Source organism: Eurosta solidaginis, unplaced genomic scaffold, assembly GCF_040869045.1.
Source record: "Eurosta solidaginis isolate ZX-2024a unplaced genomic scaffold, ASM4086904v1 ctg00001680.1, whole genome shotgun sequence".
Classification (NCBI taxonomy): domain Eukaryota; kingdom Metazoa; phylum Arthropoda; class Insecta; order Diptera; family Tephritidae; genus Eurosta; species Eurosta solidaginis.
Genome location: NW_027137233.1, coordinates 49,592 through 71,410, shown reverse-complemented (window position 1 = coordinate 71,410; position 21,819 = coordinate 49,592).

Genomic DNA, 21,819 nt, shown 5'->3' with positions numbered 1-21,819 from the left:
ACTCCGATTTTTTCATTGAAGGGTTAATGATGGAACTTTCAATCAAATTGTCGATTCATCTACAAGTGGGTACCTAAATATTGCACAAAACAAAAATTTACCATCTTCCTTGGTTCAAGAGATATGCACAATAATCGCTTTTGGCGCGTTATCGATTAACCGATTAACCCTCGTAGCGCCTGAACCGTTAATGATAGAACCTTGAATCAACTTGTGAATTAATCTACACGTACATACCTAACATATGCAAAAACAAAATCGATTCCATCTTGCTTGGTTCAAGAGATATGCACACTAATCGGTTTTTAATCAGCACTGATCGATTAACCCATCACTAAGATGTAGAATTTGAGCCGTTATAGATAGAACATTGGATCAAATTGTGAATGGTGCTAAACAGGGATGGCTATCTAATGCAAAAAGAAAATTTTGAAAATCTTGCTTGGTTCAAGAGATATGGCGCCAAATCGGGTTCTGGCTCATTTTTGTACCGATAAACTCCGATTTTTTCATTGAAGGGTTAATGATGGAACTTTCAATCAAATTGTCGATTCATCTACAAGTGGGTACCTAAATATTGCACAAAACAAAAATTTACCATCTTCCTTGGTTCAAGAGATATGCACAATAATCGCTTTTGGCGCGTTATCGATTAACCGATTAACCCTCGTAGCGCCTGAACCGTTAATGATAGAACCTTGAATCAACTTGTGAATTAATCTACACGTACATACCTAACATATGCAAAAACAAAATCGATTCCATCTTGCTTGGTTCAAGAGATATGCACACTAATCGGTTTTTAATCAGCACTGATCGATTAACCCATCACTAAGATGTAGAATTTGAGCCGTTATAGATAGAACATTGGATCAAATTGTGAATGGTGCTAAATAGGGATGGCTATCTAATGCAAAAAGAAAATTTTGAAAATCTTGCTTGGTTCAAGAGATATGGCGCCAAATCGGGTTCTGGCTCATTTTTGTACCGATAAACTCCGATTTTTTCATTGAAGGGTTAATGATGGAACTTTCAATCAAATTGTCGATTCATCTACAAGTGGGTACCTAAATATTGCACAAAACAAAAATTTACCATCTTCCTTGGTTCAAGAGATATGCACAATAATCGCTTTTGGCGCGTTATCGATTAACCGATTAACCCTCGTAGCGCCTGAACCGTTAATGATAGAACCTTGAATCAACTTGTGAATTAATCTACACGTACATACCTAACATATGCAAAAACAAAATCGATTCCATCTTGCTTGGTTCAAGAGATATGCACACTAATCGGTTTTTAATCAGCACTGATCGATTAACCCATCACTAAGATGTAGAATTTGAGCCGTTATAGATAGAACATTGGATCAAATTGTGAATGGTGCTAAATAGGGATGGCTATCTAATGCAAAAAGAAAATTTTGAAAATCTTGCTTGGTTCAAGAGATATGGCGCCAAATCGGGTTCTGGCTCATTTTTGTACCGATAAACTCCGATTTTTTCATTGAAGGGTTAATGATGGAACTTTCAATCAAATTGTCGATTCATCTACAAGTGGGTACCTAAATATTGCACAAAACAAAAATTTACCATCTTCCTTGGTTCAAGAGATATGCACAATAATCGCTTTTGGCGCGTTATCGATTAACCGATTAACCCTCGTAGCGCCTGAACCGTTAATGATAGAACCTTGAATCAACTTGTGAATTAATCTACACGTACATACCTAACATATGCAAAAACAAAATCGATTCCATCTTGCTTGGTTCAAGAGATATGCACACTAATCGGTTTTTAATCAGCACTGATCGATTAACCCATCACTAAGATGTAGAATTTGAGCCGTTATAGATAGAACATTGGATCAAATTGTGAATGGTGCTAAACAGGGATGGCTATCTAATGCAAAAAGAAAATTTTGAAAATCTTGCTTGGTTCAAGAGATATGGCGCCAAATCGGGTTCTGGCTCATTTTTGTACCGATAAACTCCGATTTTTTCATTGAAGGGTTAATGATGGAACTTTCAATCAAATTGTCGATTCATCTACAAGTGGGTACCTAAATATTGCACAAAACAAAAATTTACCATCTTCCTTGGTTCAAGAGATATGCACAATAATCGCTTTTGGCGCGTTATCGATTAACCGATTAACCCTCGTAGCGCCTGAACCGTTAATGATAGAACCTTGAATCAACTTGTGAATTAATCTACACGTACATACCTAACATATGCAAAAACAAAATCGATTCCATCTTGCTTGGTTCAAGAGATATGCACACTAATCGGTTTTTAATCAGCACTGATCGATTAACCCATCACTAAGATGTAGAATTTGAGCCGTTATAGATAGAACATTGGATCAAATTGTGAATGGTGCTAAACAGGGATGGCTATCTAATGCAAAAAGAAAATTTTGAAAATCTTGCTTGGTTCAAGAGATATGGCGCCAAATCGGGTTCTGGCTCATTTTTGTACCGATAAACTCCGATTTTTTCATTGAAGGGTTAATGATGGAACTTTCAATCAAATTGTCGATTCATCTACAAGTGGGTACCTAAATATTGCACAAAACAAAAATTTACCATCTTCCTTGGTTCAAGAGATATGCACAATAATCGCTTTTGGCGCGTTATCGATTAACCGATTAACCCTCGTAGCGCCTGAACCGTTAATGATAGAACCTTGAATCAACTTGTGAATTAATCTACACGTACATACCTAACATATGCAAAAACAAAATCGATTCCATCTTGCTTGGTTCAAGAGATATGCACACTAATCGGTTTTTAATCAGCACTGATCGATTAACCCATCACTAAGATGTAGAATTTGAGCCGTTATAGATAGAACATTGGATCAAATTGTGAATGGTGCTAAATAGGGATGGCTATCTAATGCAAAAAGAAAATTTTGAAAATCTTGCTTGGTTCAAGAGATATGGCGCCAAATCGGGTTCTGGCTCATTTTTGTACCGATAAACTCCGATTTTTTCATTGAAGGGTTAATGATGGAACTTTCAATCAAATTGTCGATTCATCTACAAGTGGGTACCTAAATATTGCACAAAACAAAAATTTACCATCTTCCTTGGTTCAAGAGATATGCACAATAATCGCTTTTGGCGCGTTATCGATTAACCGATTAACCCTCGTAGCGCCTGAACCGTTAATGATAGAACCTTGAATCAACTTGTGAATTAATCTACACGTACATACCTAACATATGCAAAAACAAAATCGATTCCATCTTGCTTGGTTCAAGAGATATGCACACTAATCGGTTTTTAATCAGCACTGATCGATTAACCCATCACTAAGATGTAGAATTTGAGCCGTTATAGATAGAACATTGGATCAAATTGTGAATGGTGCTAAATAGGGATGGCTATCTAATGCAAAAAGAAAATTTTGAAAATCTTGCTTGGTTCAAGAGATATGGCGCCAAATCGGGTTCTGGCTCATTTTTGTACCGATAAACTCCGATTTTTTCATTGAAGGGTTAATGATGGAACTTTCAATCAAATTGTCGATTCATCTACAAGTGGGTACCTAAATATTGCACAAAACAAAAATTTACCATCTTCCTTGGTTCAAGAGATATGCACAATAATCGCTTTTGGCGCGTTATCGATTAACCGATTAACCCTCGTAGCGCCTGAACCGTTAATGATAGAACCTTGAATCAACTTGTGAATTAATCTACACGTACATACCTAACATATGCAAAAACAAAATCGATTCCATCTTGCTTGGTTCAAGAGATATGCACACTAATCGGTTTTTAATCAGCACTGATCGATTAACCCATCACTAAGATGTAGAATTTGAGCCGTTATAGATAGAACATTGGATCAAATTGTGAATGGTGCTAAACAGGGATGGCTATCTAATGCAAAAAGAAAATTTTGAAAATCTTGCTTGGTTCAAGAGATATGGCGCCAAATCGGGTTCTGGCTCATTTTTGTACCGATAAACTCCGATTTTTTCATTGAAGGGTTAATGATGGAACTTTCAATCAAATTGTCGATTCATCTACAAGTGGGTACCTAAATATTGCACAAAACAAAAATTTACCATCTTCCTTGGTTCAAGAGATATGCACAATAATCGCTTTTGGCGCGTTATCGATTAACCGATTAACCCTCGTAGCGCCTGAACCGTTAATGATAGAACCTTGAATCAACTTGTGAATTAATCTACACGTACATACCTAACATATGCAAAAACAAAATCGATTCCATCTTGCTTGGTTCAAGAGATATGCACACTAATCGGTTTTTAATCAGCACTGATCGATTAACCCATCACTAAGATGTAGAATTTGAGCCGTTATAGATAGAACATTGGATCAAATTGTGAATGGTGCTAAACAGGGATGGCTATCTAATGCAAAAAGAAAATTTTGAAAATCTTGCTTGGTTCAAGAGATATGGCGCCAAATCGGGTTCTGGCTCATTTTTGTACCGATAAACTCCGATTTTTTCATTGAAGGGTTAATGATGGAACTTTCAATCAAATTGTCGATTCATCTACAAGTGGGTACCTAAATATTGCACAAAACAAAAATTTACCATCTTCCTTGGTTCAAGAGATATGCACAATAATCGCTTTTGGCGCGTTATCGATTAACCGATTAACCCTCGTAGCGCCTGAACCGTTAATGATAGAACCTTGAATCAACTTGTGAATTAATCTACACGTACATACCTAACATATGCAAAAACAAAATCGATTCCATCTTGCTTGGTTCAAGAGATATGCACACTAATCGGTTTTTAATCAGCACTGATCGATTAACCCATCACTAAGATGTAGAATTTGAGCCGTTATAGATAGAACATTGGATCAAATTGTGAATGGTGCTAAATAGGGATGGCTATCTAATGCAAAAAGAAAATTTTGAAAATCTTGCTTGGTTCAAGAGATATGGCGCCAAATCGGGTTCTGGCTCATTTTTGTACCGATAAACTCCGATTTTTTCATTGAAGGGTTAATGATGGAACTTTCAATCAAATTGTCGATTCATCTACAAGTGGGTACCTAAATATTGCACAAAACAAAAATTTACCATCTTCCTTGGTTCAAGAGATATGCACAATAATCGCTTTTGGCGCGTTATCGATTAACCGATTAACCCTCGTAGCGCCTGAACCGTTAATGATAGAACCTTGAATCAACTTGTGAATTAATCTACACGTACATACCTAACATATGCAAAAACAAAATCGATTCCATCTTGCTTGGTTCAAGAGATATGCACACTAATCGGTTTTTAATCAGCACTGATCGATTAACCCATCACTAAGATGTAGAATTTGAGCCGTTATAGATAGAACATTGGATCAAATTGTGAATGGTGCTAAACAGGGATGGCTATCTAATGCAAAAAGAAAATTTTGAAAATCTTGCTTGGTTCAAGAGATATGGCGCCAAATCGGGTTCTGGCTCATTTTTGTACCGATAAACTCCGATTTTTTCATTGAAGGGTTAATGATGGAACTTTCAATCAAATTGTCGATTCATCTACAAGTGGGTACCTAAATATTGCACAAAACAAAAATTTACCATCTTCCTTGGTTCAAGAGATATGCACAATAATCGCTTTTGGCGCGTTATCGATTAACCGATTAACCCTCGTAGCGCCTGAACCGTTAATGATAGAACCTTGAATCAACTTGTGAATTAATCTACACGTACATACCTAACATATGCAAAAACAAAATCGATTCCATCTTGCTTGGTTCAAGAGATATGCACACTAATCGGTTTTTAATCAGCACTGATCGATTAACCCATCACTAAGATGTAGAATTTGAGCCGTTATAGATAGAACATTGGATCAAATTGTGAATGGTGCTAAACAGGGATGGCTATCTAATGCAAAAAGAAAATTTTGAAAATCTTGCTTGGTTCAAGAGATATGGCGCCAAATCGGGTTCTGGCTCATTTTTGTACCGATAAACTCCGATTTTTTCATTGAAGGGTTAATGATGGAACTTTCAATCAAATTGTCGATTCATCTACAAGTGGGTACCTAAATATTGCACAAAACAAAAATTTACCATCTTCCTTGGTTCAAGAGATATGCACAATAATCGCTTTTGGCGCGTTATCGATTAACCGATTAACCCTCGTAGCGCCTGAACCGTTAATGATAGAACCTTGAATCAACTTGTGAATTAATCTACACGTACATACCTAACATATGCAAAAACAAAATCGATTCCATCTTGCTTGGTTCAAGAGATATGCACACTAATCGGTTTTTAATCAGCACTGATCGATTAACCCATCACTAAGATGTAGAATTTGAGCCGTTATAGATAGAACATTGGATCAAATTGTGAATGGTGCTAAATAGGGATGGCTATCTAATGCAAAAAGAAAATTTTGAAAATCTTGCTTGGTTCAAGAGATATGGCGCCAAATCGGGTTCTGGCTCATTTTTGTACCGATAAACTCCGATTTTTTCATTGAAGGGTTAATGATGGAACTTTCAATCAAATTGTCGATTCATCTACAAGTGGGTACCTAAATATTGCACAAAACAAAAATTTACCATCTTCCTTGGTTCAAGAGATATGCACAATAATCGCTTTTGGCGCGTTATCGATTAACCGATTAACCCTCGTAGCGCCTGAACCGTTAATGATAGAACCTTGAATCAACTTGTGAATTAATCTACACGTACATACCTAACATATGCAAAAACAAAATCGATTCCATCTTGCTTGGTTCAAGAGATATGCACACTAATCGGTTTTTAATCAGCACTGATCGATTAACCCATCACTAAGATGTAGAATTTGAGCCGTTATAGATAGAACATTGGATCAAATTGTGAATGGTGCTAAATAGGGATGGCTATCTAATGCAAAAAGAAAATTTTGAAAATCTTGCTTGGTTCAAGAGATATGGCGCCAAATCGGGTTCTGGCTCATTTTTGTACCGATAAACTCCGATTTTTTCATTGAAGGGTTAATGATGGAACTTTCAATCAAATTGTCGATTCATCTACAAGTGGGTACCTAAATATTGCACAAAACAAAAATTTACCATCTTCCTTGGTTCAAGAGATATGCACAATAATCGCTTTTGGCGCGTTATCGATTAACCGATTAACCCTCGTAGCGCCTGAACCGTTAATGATAGAACCTTGAATCAACTTGTGAATTAATCTACACGTACATACCTAACATATGCAAAAACAAAATCGATTCCATCTTGCTTGGTTCAAGAGATATGCACACTAATCGGTTTTTAATCAGCACTGATCGATTAACCCATCACTAAGATGTAGAATTTGAGCCGTTATAGATAGAACATTGGATCAAATTGTGAATGGTGCTAAATAGGGATGGCTATCTAATGCAAAAAGAAAATTTTGAAAATCTTGCTTGGTTCAAGAGATATGGCGCCAAATCGGGTTCTGGCTCATTTTTGTACCGATAAACTCCGATTTTTTCATTGAAGGGTTAATGATGGAACTTTCAATCAAATTGTCGATTCATCTACAAGTGGGTACCTAAATATTGCACAAAACAAAAATTTACCATCTTCCTTGGTTCAAGAGATATGCACAATAATCGCTTTTGGCGCGTTATCGATTAACCGATTAACCCTCGTAGCGCCTGAACCGTTAATGATAGAACCTTGAATCAACTTGTGAATTAATCTACACGTACATACCTAACATATGCAAAAACAAAATCGATTCCATCTTGCTTGGTTCAAGAGATATGCACACTAATCGGTTTTTAATCAGCACTGATCGATTAACCCATCACTAAGATGTAGAATTTGAGCCGTTATAGATAGAACATTGGATCAAATTGTGAATGGTGCTAAACAGGGATGGCTATCTAATGCAAAAAGAAAATTTTGAAAATCTTGCTTGGTTCAAGAGATATGGCGCCAAATCGGGTTCTGGCTCATTTTTGTACCGATAAACTCCGATTTTTTCATTGAAGGGTTAATGATGGAACTTTCAATCAAATTGTCGATTCATCTACAAGTGGGTACCTAAATATTGCACAAAACAAAAATTTACCATCTTCCTTGGTTCAAGAGATATGCACAATAATCGCTTTTGGCGCGTTATCGATTAACCGATTAACCCTCGTAGCGCCTGAACCGTTAATGATAGAACCTTGAATCAACTTGTGAATTAATCTACACGTACATACCTAACATATGCAAAAACAAAATCGATTCCATCTTGCTTGGTTCAAGAGATATGCACACTAATCGGTTTTTAATCAGCACTGATCGATTAACCCATCACTAAGATGTAGAATTTGAGCCGTTATAGATAGAACATTGGATCAAATTGTGAATGGTGCTAAACAGGGATGGCTATCTAATGCAAAAAGAAAATTTTGAAAATCTTGCTTGGTTCAAGAGATATGGCGCCAAATCGGGTTCTGGCTCATTTTTGTACCGATAAACTCCGATTTTTTCATTGAAGGGTTAATGATGGAACTTTCAATCAAATTGTCGATTCATCTACAAGTGGGTACCTAAATATTGCACAAAACAAAAATTTACCATCTTCCTTGGTTCAAGAGATATGCACAATAATCGCTTTTGGCGCGTTATCGATTAACCGATTAACCCTCGTAGCGCCTGAACCGTTAATGATAGAACCTTGAATCAACTTGTGAATTAATCTACACGTACATACCTAACATATGCAAAAACAAAATCGATTCCATCTTGCTTGGTTCAAGAGATATGCACACTAATCGGTTTTTAATCAGCACTGATCGATTAACCCATCACTAAGATGTAGAATTTGAGCCGTTATAGATAGAACATTGGATCAAATTGTGAATGGTGCTAAATAGGGATGGCTATCTAATGCAAAAAGAAAATTTTGAAAATCTTGCTTGGTTCAAGAGATATGGCGCCAAATCGGGTTCTGGCTCATTTTTGTACCGATAAACTCCGATTTTTTCATTGAAGGGTTAATGATGGAACTTTCAATCAAATTGTCGATTCATCTACAAGTGGGTACCTAAATATTGCACAAAACAAAAATTTACCATCTTCCTTGGTTCAAGAGATATGCACAATAATCGCTTTTGGCGCGTTATCGATTAACCGATTAACCCTCGTAGCGCCTGAACCGTTAATGATAGAACCTTGAATCAACTTGTGAATTAATCTACACGTACATACCTAACATATGCAAAAACAAAATCGATTCCATCTTGCTTGGTTCAAGAGATATGCACACTAATCGGTTTTTAATCAGCACTGATCGATTAACCCATCACTAAGATGTAGAATTTGAGCCGTTATAGATAGAACATTGGATCAAATTGTGAATGGTGCTAAATAGGGATGGCTATCTAATGCAAAAAGAAAATTTTGAAAATCTTGCTTGGTTCAAGAGATATGGCGCCAAATCGGGTTCTGGCTCATTTTTGTACCGATAAACTCCGATTTTTTCATTGAAGGGTTAATGATGGAACTTTCAATCAAATTGTCGATTCATCTACAAGTGGGTACCTAAATATTGCACAAAACAAAAATTTACCATCTTCCTTGGTTCAAGAGATATGCACAATAATCGCTTTTGGCGCGTTATCGATTAACCGATTAACCCTCGTAGCGCCTGAACCGTTAATGATAGAACCTTGAATCAACTTGTGAATTAATCTACACGTACATACCTAACATATGCAAAAACAAAATCGATTCCATCTTGCTTGGTTCAAGAGATATGCACACTAATCGGTTTTTAATCAGCACTGATCGATTAACCCATCACTAAGATGTAGAATTTGAGCCGTTATAGATAGAACATTGGATCAAATTGTGAATGGTGCTAAACAGGGATGGCTATCTAATGCAAAAAGAAAATTTTGAAAATCTTGCTTGGTTCAAGAGATATGGCGCCAAATCGGGTTCTGGCTCATTTTTGTACCGATAAACTCCGATTTTTTCATTGAAGGGTTAATGATGGAACTTTCAATCAAATTGTCGATTCATCTACAAGTGGGTACCTAAATATTGCACAAAACAAAAATTTACCATCTTCCTTGGTTCAAGAGATATGCACAATAATCGCTTTTGGCGCGTTATCGATTAACCGATTAACCCTCGTAGCGCCTGAACCGTTAATGATAGAACCTTGAATCAACTTGTGAATTAATCTACACGTACATACCTAACATATGCAAAAACAAAATCGATTCCATCTTGCTTGGTTCAAGAGATATGCACACTAATCGGTTTTTAATCAGCACTGATCGATTAACCCATCACTAAGATGTAGAATTTGAGCCGTTATAGATAGAACATTGGATCAAATTGTGAATGGTGCTAAACAGGGATGGCTATCTAATGCAAAAAGAAAATTTTGAAAATCTTGCTTGGTTCAAGAGATATGGCGCCAAATCGGGTTCTGGCTCATTTTTGTACCGATAAACTCCGATTTTTTCATTGAAGGGTTAATGATGGAACTTTCAATCAAATTGTCGATTCATCTACAAGTGGGTACCTAAATATTGCACAAAACAAAAATTTACCATCTTCCTTGGTTCAAGAGATATGCACAATAATCGCTTTTGGCGCGTTATCGATTAACCGATTAACCCTCGTAGCGCCTGAACCGTTAATGATAGAACCTTGAATCAACTTGTGAATTAATCTACACGTACATACCTAACATATGCAAAAACAAAATCGATTCCATCTTGCTTGGTTCAAGAGATATGCACACTAATCGGTTTTTAATCAGCACTGATCGATTAACCCATCACTAAGATGTAGAATTTGAGCCGTTATAGATAGAACATTGGATCAAATTGTGAATGGTGCTAAACAGGGATGGCTATCTAATGCAAAAAGAAAATTTTGAAAATCTTGCTTGGTTCAAGAGATATGGCGCCAAATCGGGTTCTGGCTCATTTTTGTACCGATAAACTCCGATTTTTTCATTGAAGGGTTAATGATGGAACTTTCAATCAAATTGTCGATTCATCTACAAGTGGGTACCTAAATATTGCACAAAACAAAAATTTACCATCTTCCTTGGTTCAAGAGATATGCACAATAATCGCTTTTGGCGCGTTATCGATTAACCGATTAACCCTCGTAGCGCCTGAACCGTTAATGATAGAACCTTGAATCAACTTGTGAATTAATCTACACGTACATACCTAACATATGCAAAAACAAAATCGATTCCATCTTGCTTGGTTCAAGAGATATGCACACTAATCGGTTTTTAATCAGCACTGATCGATTAACCCATCACTAAGATGTAGAATTTGAGCCGTTATAGATAGAACATTGGATCAAATTGTGAATGGTGCTAAATAGGGATGGCTATCTAATGCAAAAAGAAAATTTTGAAAATCTTGCTTGGTTCAAGAGATATGGCGCCAAATCGGGTTCTGGCTCATTTTTGTACCGATAAACTCCGATTTTTTCATTGAAGGGTTAATGATGGAACTTTCAATCAAATTGTCGATTCATCTACAAGTGGGTACCTAAATATTGCACAAAACAAAAATTTACCATCTTCCTTGGTTCAAGAGATATGCACAATAATCGCTTTTGGCGCGTTATCGATTAACCGATTAACCCTCGTAGCGCCTGAACCGTTAATGATAGAACCTTGAATCAACTTGTGAATTAATCTACACGTACATACCTAACATATGCAAAAACAAAATCGATTCCATCTTGCTTGGTTCAAGAGATATGCACACTAATCGGTTTTTAATCAGCACTGATCGATTAACCCATCACTAAGATGTAGAATTTGAGCCGTTATAGATAGAACATTGGATCAAATTGTGAATGGTGCTAAATAGGGATGGCTATCTAATGCAAAAAGAAAATTTTGAAAATCTTGCTTGGTTCAAGAGATATGGCGCCAAATCGGGTTCTGGCTCATTTTTGTACCGATAAACTCCGATTTTTTCATTGAAGGGTTAATGATGGAACTTTCAATCAAATTGTCGATTCATCTACAAGTGGGTACCTAAATATTGCACAAAACAAAAATTTACCATCTTCCTTGGTTCAAGAGATATGCACAATAATCGCTTTTGGCGCGTTATCGATTAACCGATTAACCCTCGTAGCGCCTGAACCGTTAATGATAGAACCTTGAATCAACTTGTGAATTAATCTACACGTACATACCTAACATATGCAAAAACAAAATCGATTCCATCTTGCTTGGTTCAAGAGATATGCACACTAATCGGTTTTTAATCAGCACTGATCGATTAACCCATCACTAAGATGTAGAATTTGAGCCGTTATAGATAGAACATTGGATCAAATTGTGAATGGTGCTAAACAGGGATGGCTATCTAATGCAAAAAGAAAATTTTGAAAATCTTGCTTGGTTCAAGAGATATGGCGCCAAATCGGGTTCTGGCTCATTTTTGTACCGATAAACTCCGATTTTTTCATTGAAGGGTTAATGATGGAACTTTCAATCAAATTGTCGATTCATCTACAAGTGGGTACCTAAATATTGCACAAAACAAAAATTTACCATCTTCCTTGGTTCAAGAGATATGCACAATAATCGCTTTTGGCGCGTTATCGATTAACCGATTAACCCTCGTAGCGCCTGAACCGTTAATGATAGAACCTTGAATCAACTTGTGAATTAATCTACACGTACATACCTAACATATGCAAAAACAAAATCGATTCCATCTTGCTTGGTTCAAGAGATATGCACACTAATCGGTTTTTAATCAGCACTGATCGATTAACCCATCACTAAGATGTAGAATTTGAGCCGTTATAGATAGAACATTGGATCAAATTGTGAATGGTGCTAAACAGGGATGGCTATCTAATGCAAAAAGAAAATTTTGAAAATCTTGCTTGGTTCAAGAGATATGGCGCCAAATCGGGTTCTGGCTCATTTTTGTACCGATAAACTCCGATTTTTTCATTGAAGGGTTAATGATGGAACTTTCAATCAAATTGTCGATTCATCTACAAGTGGGTACCTAAATATTGCACAAAACAAAAATTTACCATCTTCCTTGGTTCAAGAGATATGCACAATAATCGCTTTTGGCGCGTTATCGATTAACCGATTAACCCTCGTAGCGCCTGAACCGTTAATGATAGAACCTTGAATCAACTTGTGAATTAATCTACACGTACATACCTAACATATGCAAAAACAAAATCGATTCCATCTTGCTTGGTTCAAGAGATATGCACACTAATCGGTTTTTAATCAGCACTGATCGATTAACCCATCACTAAGATGTAGAATTTGAGCCGTTATAGATAGAACATTGGATCAAATTGTGAATGGTGCTAAATAGGGATGGCTATCTAATGCAAAAAGAAAATTTTGAAAATCTTGCTTGGTTCAAGAGATATGGCGCCAAATCGGGTTCTGGCTCATTTTTGTACCGATAAACTCCGATTTTTTCATTGAAGGGTTAATGATGGAACTTTCAATCAAATTGTCGATTCATCTACAAGTGGGTACCTAAATATTGCACAAAACAAAAATTTACCATCTTCCTTGGTTCAAGAGATATGCACAATAATCGCTTTTGGCGCGTTATCGATTAACCGATTAACCCTCGTAGCGCCTGAACCGTTAATGATAGAACCTTGAATCAACTTGTGAATTAATCTACACGTACATACCTAACATATGCAAAAACAAAATCGATTCCATCTTGCTTGGTTCAAGAGATATGCACACTAATCGGTTTTTAATCAGCACTGATCGATTAACCCATCACTAAGATGTAGAATTTGAGCCGTTATAGATAGAACATTGGATCAAATTGTGAATGGTGCTAAATAGGGATGGCTATCTAATGCAAAAAGAAAATTTTGAAAATCTTGCTTGGTTCAAGAGATATGGCGCCAAATCGGGTTCTGGCTCATTTTTGTACCGATAAACTCCGATTTTTTCATTGAAGGGTTAATGATGGAACTTTCAATCAAATTGTCGATTCATCTACAAGTGGGTACCTAAATATTGCACAAAACAAAAATTTACCATCTTCCTTGGTTCAAGAGATATGCACAATAATCGCTTTTGGCGCGTTATCGATTAACCGATTAACCCTCGTAGCGCCTGAACCGTTAATGATAGAACCTTGAATCAACTTGTGAATTAATCTACACGTACATACCTAACATATGCAAAAACAAAATCGATTCCATCTTGCTTGGTTCAAGAGATATGCACACTAATCGGTTTTTAATCAGCACTGATCGATTAACCCATCACTAAGATGTAGAATTTGAGCCGTTATAGATAGAACATTGGATCAAATTGTGAATGGTGCTAAACAGGGATGGCTATCTAATGCAAAAAGAAAATTTTGAAAATCTTGCTTGGTTCAAGAGATATGGCGCCAAATCGGGTTCTGGCTCATTTTTGTACCGATAAACTCCGATTTTTTCATTGAAGGGTTAATGATGGAACTTTCAATCAAATTGTCGATTCATCTACAAGTGGGTACCTAAATATTGCACAAAACAAAAATTTACCATCTTCCTTGGTTCAAGAGATATGCACAATAATCGCTTTTGGCGCGTTATCGATTAACCGATTAACCCTCGTAGCGCCTGAACCGTTAATGATAGAACCTTGAATCAACTTGTGAATTAATCTACACGTACATACCTAACATATGCAAAAACAAAATCGATTCCATCTTGCTTGGTTCAAGAGATATGCACACTAATCGGTTTTTAATCAGCACTGATCGATTAACCCATCACTAAGATGTAGAATTTGAGCCGTTATAGATAGAACATTGGATCAAATTGTGAATGGTGCTAAACAGGGATGGCTATCTAATGCAAAAAGAAAATTTTGAAAATCTTGCTTGGTTCAAGAGATATGGCGCCAAATCGGGTTCTGGCTCATTTTTGTACCGATAAACTCCGATTTTTTCATTGAAGGGTTAATGATGGAACTTTCAATCAAATTGTCGATTCATCTACAAGTGGGTACCTAAATATTGCACAAAACAAAAATTTACCATCTTCCTTGGTTCAAGAGATATGCACAATAATCGCTTTTGGCGCGTTATCGATTAACCGATTAACCCTCGTAGCGCCTGAACCGTTAATGATAGAACCTTGAATCAACTTGTGAATTAATCTACACGTACATACCTAACATATGCAAAAACAAAATCGATTCCATCTTGCTTGGTTCAAGAGATATGCACACTAATCGGTTTTTAATCAGCACTGATCGATTAACCCATCACTAAGATGTAGAATTTGAGCCGTTATAGATAGAACATTGGATCAAATTGTGAATGGTGCTAAATAGGGATGGCTATCTAATGCAAAAAGAAAATTTTGAAAATCTTGCTTGGTTCAAGAGATATGGCGCCAAATCGGGTTCTGGCTCATTTTTGTACCGATAAACTCCGATTTTTTCATTGAAGGGTTAATGATGGAACTTTCAATCAAATTGTCGATTCATCTACAAGTGGGTACCTAAATATTGCACAAAACAAAAATTTACCATCTTCCTTGGTTCAAGAGATATGCACAATAATCGCTTTTGGCGCGTTATCGATTAACCGATTAACCCTCGTAGCGCCTGAACCGTTAATGATAGAACCTTGAATCAACTTGTGAATTAATCTACACGTACATACCTAACATATGCAAAAACAAAATCGATTCCATCTTGCTTGGTTCAAGAGATATGCACACTAATCGGTTTTTAATCAGCACTGATCGATTAACCCATCACTAAGATGTAGAATTTGAGCCGTTATAGATAGAACATTGGATCAAATTGTGAATGGTGCTAAATAGGGATGGCTATCTAATGCAAAAAGAAAATTTTGAAAATCTTGCTTGGTTCAAGAGATATGGCGCCAAATCGGGTTCTGGCTCATTTTTGTACCGATAAACTCCGATTTTTTCATTGAAGGGTTAATGATGGAACTTTCAATCAAATTGTCGATTCATCTACAAGTGGGTACCTAAATATTGCACAAAACAAAAATTTACCATCTTCCTTGGTTCAAGAGATATGCACAATAATCGCTTTTGGCGCGTTATCGATTAACCGATTAACCCTCGTAGCGCCTGAACCGTTAATGATAGAACCTTGAATCAACTTGTGAATTAATCTACACGTACATACCTAACATATGCAAAAACAAAATCGATACAACGAATATTATATTATACAAGTAAAATACATGCTAACTTATTCCTTTATTGTGAAAAATGGAAAAGTACCAACGAGTTGGTAAAATAATTTCACTTCCAAAGTCTGAAAGCACTGATGTTGAAAATAACACATTTTATATATAAATCATCAGTCGCGCAATGTGTTCATGTAAATACATGCAATCTACTCAAAGCACGATGCTGCATGCAAAATCTTATGTGACGGGCTATATGTGTGTAGTATATCCAAAAAAGAGAAATAAGGAAAAATGAAGTATTTTATAGAGAAGGCCCGGGAAGTGCATCTTCCCCGGGCTTCTCTATAAAATACTTCATTTTTCCTTATTTCTCTCTCACCCATGGCCCCCGCTCACAACCCCCTCTCTCTCTCCCCTACCTTCTTCTAATTCTGCCTCCCCCTCCTCTTTTCTTTCCACCCCCCTTTCCTTCTCCGCTTTTTCTTTTCCCTAAACCAGCCCCGGCCCTCCGACCCACCTTCAGTTACATCTTTGAAAGTTTTCTATAGAAACGAAATCTTACTTACTCGTAAATTTATTAAATTTGAAAAGTAGCGTTCGTGCGCAAATAATCCTGGAAATCTAAGTACCACACCACACTCTCCCCTTTTATATGAGATCACCTTGATTTCTAGGTCAATGCCTTACCCACGCGGCTATAACACTTATATCTTGAAAATAACAATCGCTGTATTTATACACGTAATTTACGAAAATTGCTTCTATGAATTTCAGAACCATGACAAAAACGAATGAAATCTTTCCAATGTACATTGCACATAACGGAGGTATATGTACGTGGTAGCTAGAAGTCAGCTGATGAATGATTTTTTTTATTTGATTTGACTTTTAATCTTCTGGTGCAGTATGACAGTGACACTTAACCTGATAGTTACAAAAATTAAACACATGGAATGTATACGGTTGGTTGTATGTATGCCGCGTGTGCTTCACCTAGTACGGTTCGGCCAACGTACATATTTAGCTATGCTTGAGTGTTAACACAAAACTGTTCTTAGCACGGACACCAACCGCCATTGTCGCTCATGCTAGTCGTACTAGTGTTGCCGGAATTTTTCCATAAAAAAGGCTACATGGACAGAAAAATAAAGCTAAAAAGGGCTAAAGAAAAATTTAAAAGGCTATAAAACGCTAACAGTTTCAGACTTTTTTTCAATCGTTTTGTTAATTTTATTCATAAAAAACATATCTATATACACTTCATACATCTAGTAAAAACTAAAATCAATCTCTGTTTTATAAAAAATTTCTTAAAGTTAAGTATTTGAGCACTATTCTACCATTACTACTACAACATATCTGTGCAATTGGCACACAAACTTTTTTCTGAGTAGGTCCCAAATAGTTCTGGAGTTCCCGAAAAGGAGGAAATTGTTCTGCAAAATAACGCCGACTAATAACATTTTTGCAGAAGTCGAAAAATTAAAAAAGTTCTATGAAAAAATTGGTGTTTTAGAACTATTGAAAAGCTGCTGGAAACACGCGCGGCAGTCGCGTCTTCGCTCTGCCAGCTGGCTCCAGTTGGTAACACCGAGGGAGTTTAATCGTTTTCTACCTGGTCCCTCCAGCGGAGTGGGGGCCGCTCTATACATCTCCTTCCGTAGGTGGGTTCCAATAAAAATACTTTCTCAGCAGGAGTGTCATCTTTTATTCGCATAACATGGCTTAGCCAGCGTAGCCGCTGCGGTGTAATTCGCTGGACTATGTTGATGTCTGCGTAAAGCTCGTACAGCTAATCTTTAAACTTTCTTCGGTACTCGCCATCGCCAATGCGTAGAGGTCCATAGATCTTATGAAAAAATTTTATTCTCGAACACTCCCAGAGCCATTTCATCTGATGTTGTCATGGTCCATTCTTCTGCGCCATATAATAGGACGGGTACGATAAGTGACTTGTAGAGCATTGCGTTTGCCGGGAGAAGACTTTGCTTTTCAATTGCCTACCTAATCCAAAGTAACATTTATTGGCAAGAGTGGTTCTTCGCTGGATTTCAGAGCTGATGTTGTTGTTTGTGTTAATTCTGGTTACCAAATAAACGAGGTCTTTTACTATTTCGAATTTATGGCTGCCAACAGTAGCGTGGTTGCCAAGGCGCAAATGCGCTGATTCTTTACTTGATGACAGCAGTTACTTCGTTTTGTCCTCATTCACCATAAAACCCATCTTTTCCGCTATTTTTCCAGTTTGGACTAAGCAGAACTTAAGGCGCGGGCGCTCAAGCCGATGATGTTAAACTCATAAGCATGCATACAAAACATAAAGGACTACATCGGAAACAATAATTAGAAAACCAGTGTGTTCAAGGCTGACCAATCAGTAAACTATTGTTGAAGGAAAATGCATTTTTAGCTCAGTGAAAAAGAAAGAAAAATATCAGATCATTAGTACTTACCTAAGGAGGACAGTGGGTGGTTGCAAGGAAATTGCAGTTAAGGCTGATCAATCAGTAAAATTTTGGCGAAGGTATCTGCATCAAAGAGGATAAATATAATAAGAGACGTCACTTGTTACTTTGTATAATGTTTTCGTTATTGTAGTCGTAGGTTTTTTTTTTTTTTTGGCGAGATGTGCATAAATGTCTTCTATACATTTTCGTGGGGTATTTGTGTTTATTTGTCCGACTGTATTTAATTAGTTAGTTCTCTTTCCAAAAATCACATTTGCATAAGGTGCCTTCACGGCATGCATAAAGGCGAGGCAATTGAAAATGTCCCTCTTGGAAAACATTAGGCACCAATTTTTCTAATTTTCAGCGAGTTGCTCGCCACTCGTAGCAGACTGGTGGCTCTTATTATATTTATCCTCTTTGTCTGCATTTTTAACTCAGTGAAAAAGGAAGAAAAATATCAGATCGTTACTGCTTACCTAAAATGGACCAATATTAACAAAAAGGGACCAGCGGACCAAACGGGGCTGGAAAGGACCGTTTTTGGTCTAAATGCAGTAAAGTGGCAGCCGTGGTCCTGAGTAAGAGCATACTTCACTTGGCGTGGCACTAAAAAGAAAGAGATTAATAAATTTCTAAATATGTATATCTTATTAGTGCCGAGCGCTAACTAGAGTAGGATGATTATGCAGTTTGCTACAATACCAGGTACCATATAACATATTAGACACAATTTGACAAAAGTTTAAATAGCTGAGTTGTAAAGTGTTTAACTAACTAGCGGTGGGACAGACGTTCAAACCGTAGCAACTTTTTGAGTTTTTTTAATTTTAATTTTTATTATATATAATAATTAATTAAAATAAAAAAATATAGATTAAAAATCTAAAAACACGGACATATCGTGCCATTTTAGTATTTATCCTAAAGAGTTACAAACAAGCATATGTACATACAAGTGAAGCTAATATAAGCGTGTTAAAAAAGGCGTGAGTACCACGTACTCGTGAAGCTCGATGTGTAAACATAGGTGTACGTCTATGAAGCTAATGTTTTTAAGTTAACTAGAGCTAGCCCAGGGGTTGAAGTTAAACCAAAGAGGATAAATATAATAAGACCCGTTACTCGTTACTTGTAGCCATTTGGTCGATGTTTTCTATGAGGTAGTGGCCGGTTTTTTTTTTTTTTGAGCGAGATGTGGATAAAATGTATTCTAAACATTTTCGTGGGGTATTGGTGTTTATTTTTCCGACTGTATTTAATTAATTTATTAATTCTTTTTTCAAAAATTGATTTTGCATACGGGGCCTACACCGCATGGATAAATGCGAGACAATACAAAATGTCCCTCATAGAAAACATTCGGCATACATTTTTTGATTTCCAGCGAGTTACTCGCCTCTCGTAGCAGACTGGTGGCGCTTATCATAATGTATCCTCTTTGGTTAAACCAAAATTGATTCCGAATGTTTTCTGAGAGGGACATTTTTAATTGTCTGGCATTTATCCATGCGGTGTTGTCACTTTATGCAAACGTGTTTTTTGGAAAGAGAATTAAATAAATTAATTTAATACAGTCGAAAAATAAACACAATTATCCCACGAAAATGTATAGAAGACATTTATAAACATCTCGCCCAAAAAAAAAAGTAGCGACTACCTCTCAGTATACATCGAGTAAATGCCAAAAAAATAACGAGTGACGGCTCTTATTGTATTTATCCTCTTTGGTTAAACCACAACAGAAGTAACTTTACCAGAAACAGTTTCGGGCTTTCTGAGAGAGCTTCGTCGGCTTCTTATCAGTAACAACCGATACCGACCAGTTACTGATTTATTATCGATTTAATTTTCGATTTGTTATCAGCTTGATATCGTGTTTTGTAAAACCAATTTGGTTCATAACATAATTGCCTAAAGCAATGAAATAACTAAACGAGGTTTCAGACAGGATGACCCCCTATCGTGTGATTTCTTTAATTTGATGCTGGAGGAAATAATAGTAACTGCTGAACTTAACCCCTCTGGAACAATCTAATACATACATATATGCGTATGTATATATATTTTTTCTGTAAGTATGTTTGTCACTGAGCTCCTCCTAAATGACTGCTTTAGTTTCACAATTTGATCCGAGAAGTGGACTAGGGGCCGACCTATTCCAAATAATCTTATTTATGGTGCAATTCGCTTGAAATTTGGTACAGGGGTACTTCTTTGCCAAAGATAATATTTGAGAAACTTTCTATTCCAGGAAATGGACCACGGGCCGACCTATTCTAAATAAAACAGTTTATCGTGCGGTTTTCTTGAAATTTGGTATAGGGGTTCTCGTGACTAGCTCATTATTTGAGAAACGTCTTCCCGGGAATTGGACCAGGAACCGACCTATCCAATTAATTAATTGTATTTATTGTGCGATTTGTCGGAAATTTAGTACAAATTTTCCTTCGCTTGAAATTCGGTTCAGGGATATATCTACTAGCTGCAGAACTTAACCGATCTGGAAATATCTAATACATATATACATATGTATATATATTTCTTCTGTAATTGTGTTTATCACTGAGGTCCTCCTAAATGACTGCTTTAGTTTCATAATTTGATCCAAGAAGTGGACTAGGGGCCGACCTACTCCAAATAATCTTATTTATGGTGCGATTCACTTGAAATTTGGTACAGGGGTACTTCTTTGCCAAAGATAATATTTGAGAAACTTTCCATTCCAGGAAATGGATCAGGGGCCGACCTATTCTCAATAAAACAGTTTATAGTGCGATTTTCTTGAAATTTGGTATAGGGGTACTCTTGACTAGCTCATCATTTGTGAAACTTTTTTCGGGAAATTGGACCAGGGACCGATCTATTCAAAAAAATCTTATTTGTGGTGAGATTCGCTTGCCACTCGGTTCAGGGGTATATCTTTTACAAAGGTAATATTTGAGAAACTTTTCATTCTGGAAAGTGGACCAGACCCCGACGTATTCTAAATAAAACAGATTATAGTGAATTTTCTTTAAATTTTTTATAGGGGTACTTTCGTGACTAGCTCATTATTTAAGAAACGTCTTCATGGGAATTGGACCAGGAACCGACCTATTCCAAAAAATCGAATTAATTAATCGTCTTTATTGTGCGATTTGTAGGAAATTTAGTACAATTTTTCCTTTCTTCAAATTTTACGAGGGGCTTGACCTATTGTAATAATTAGTACTCATGTAGTG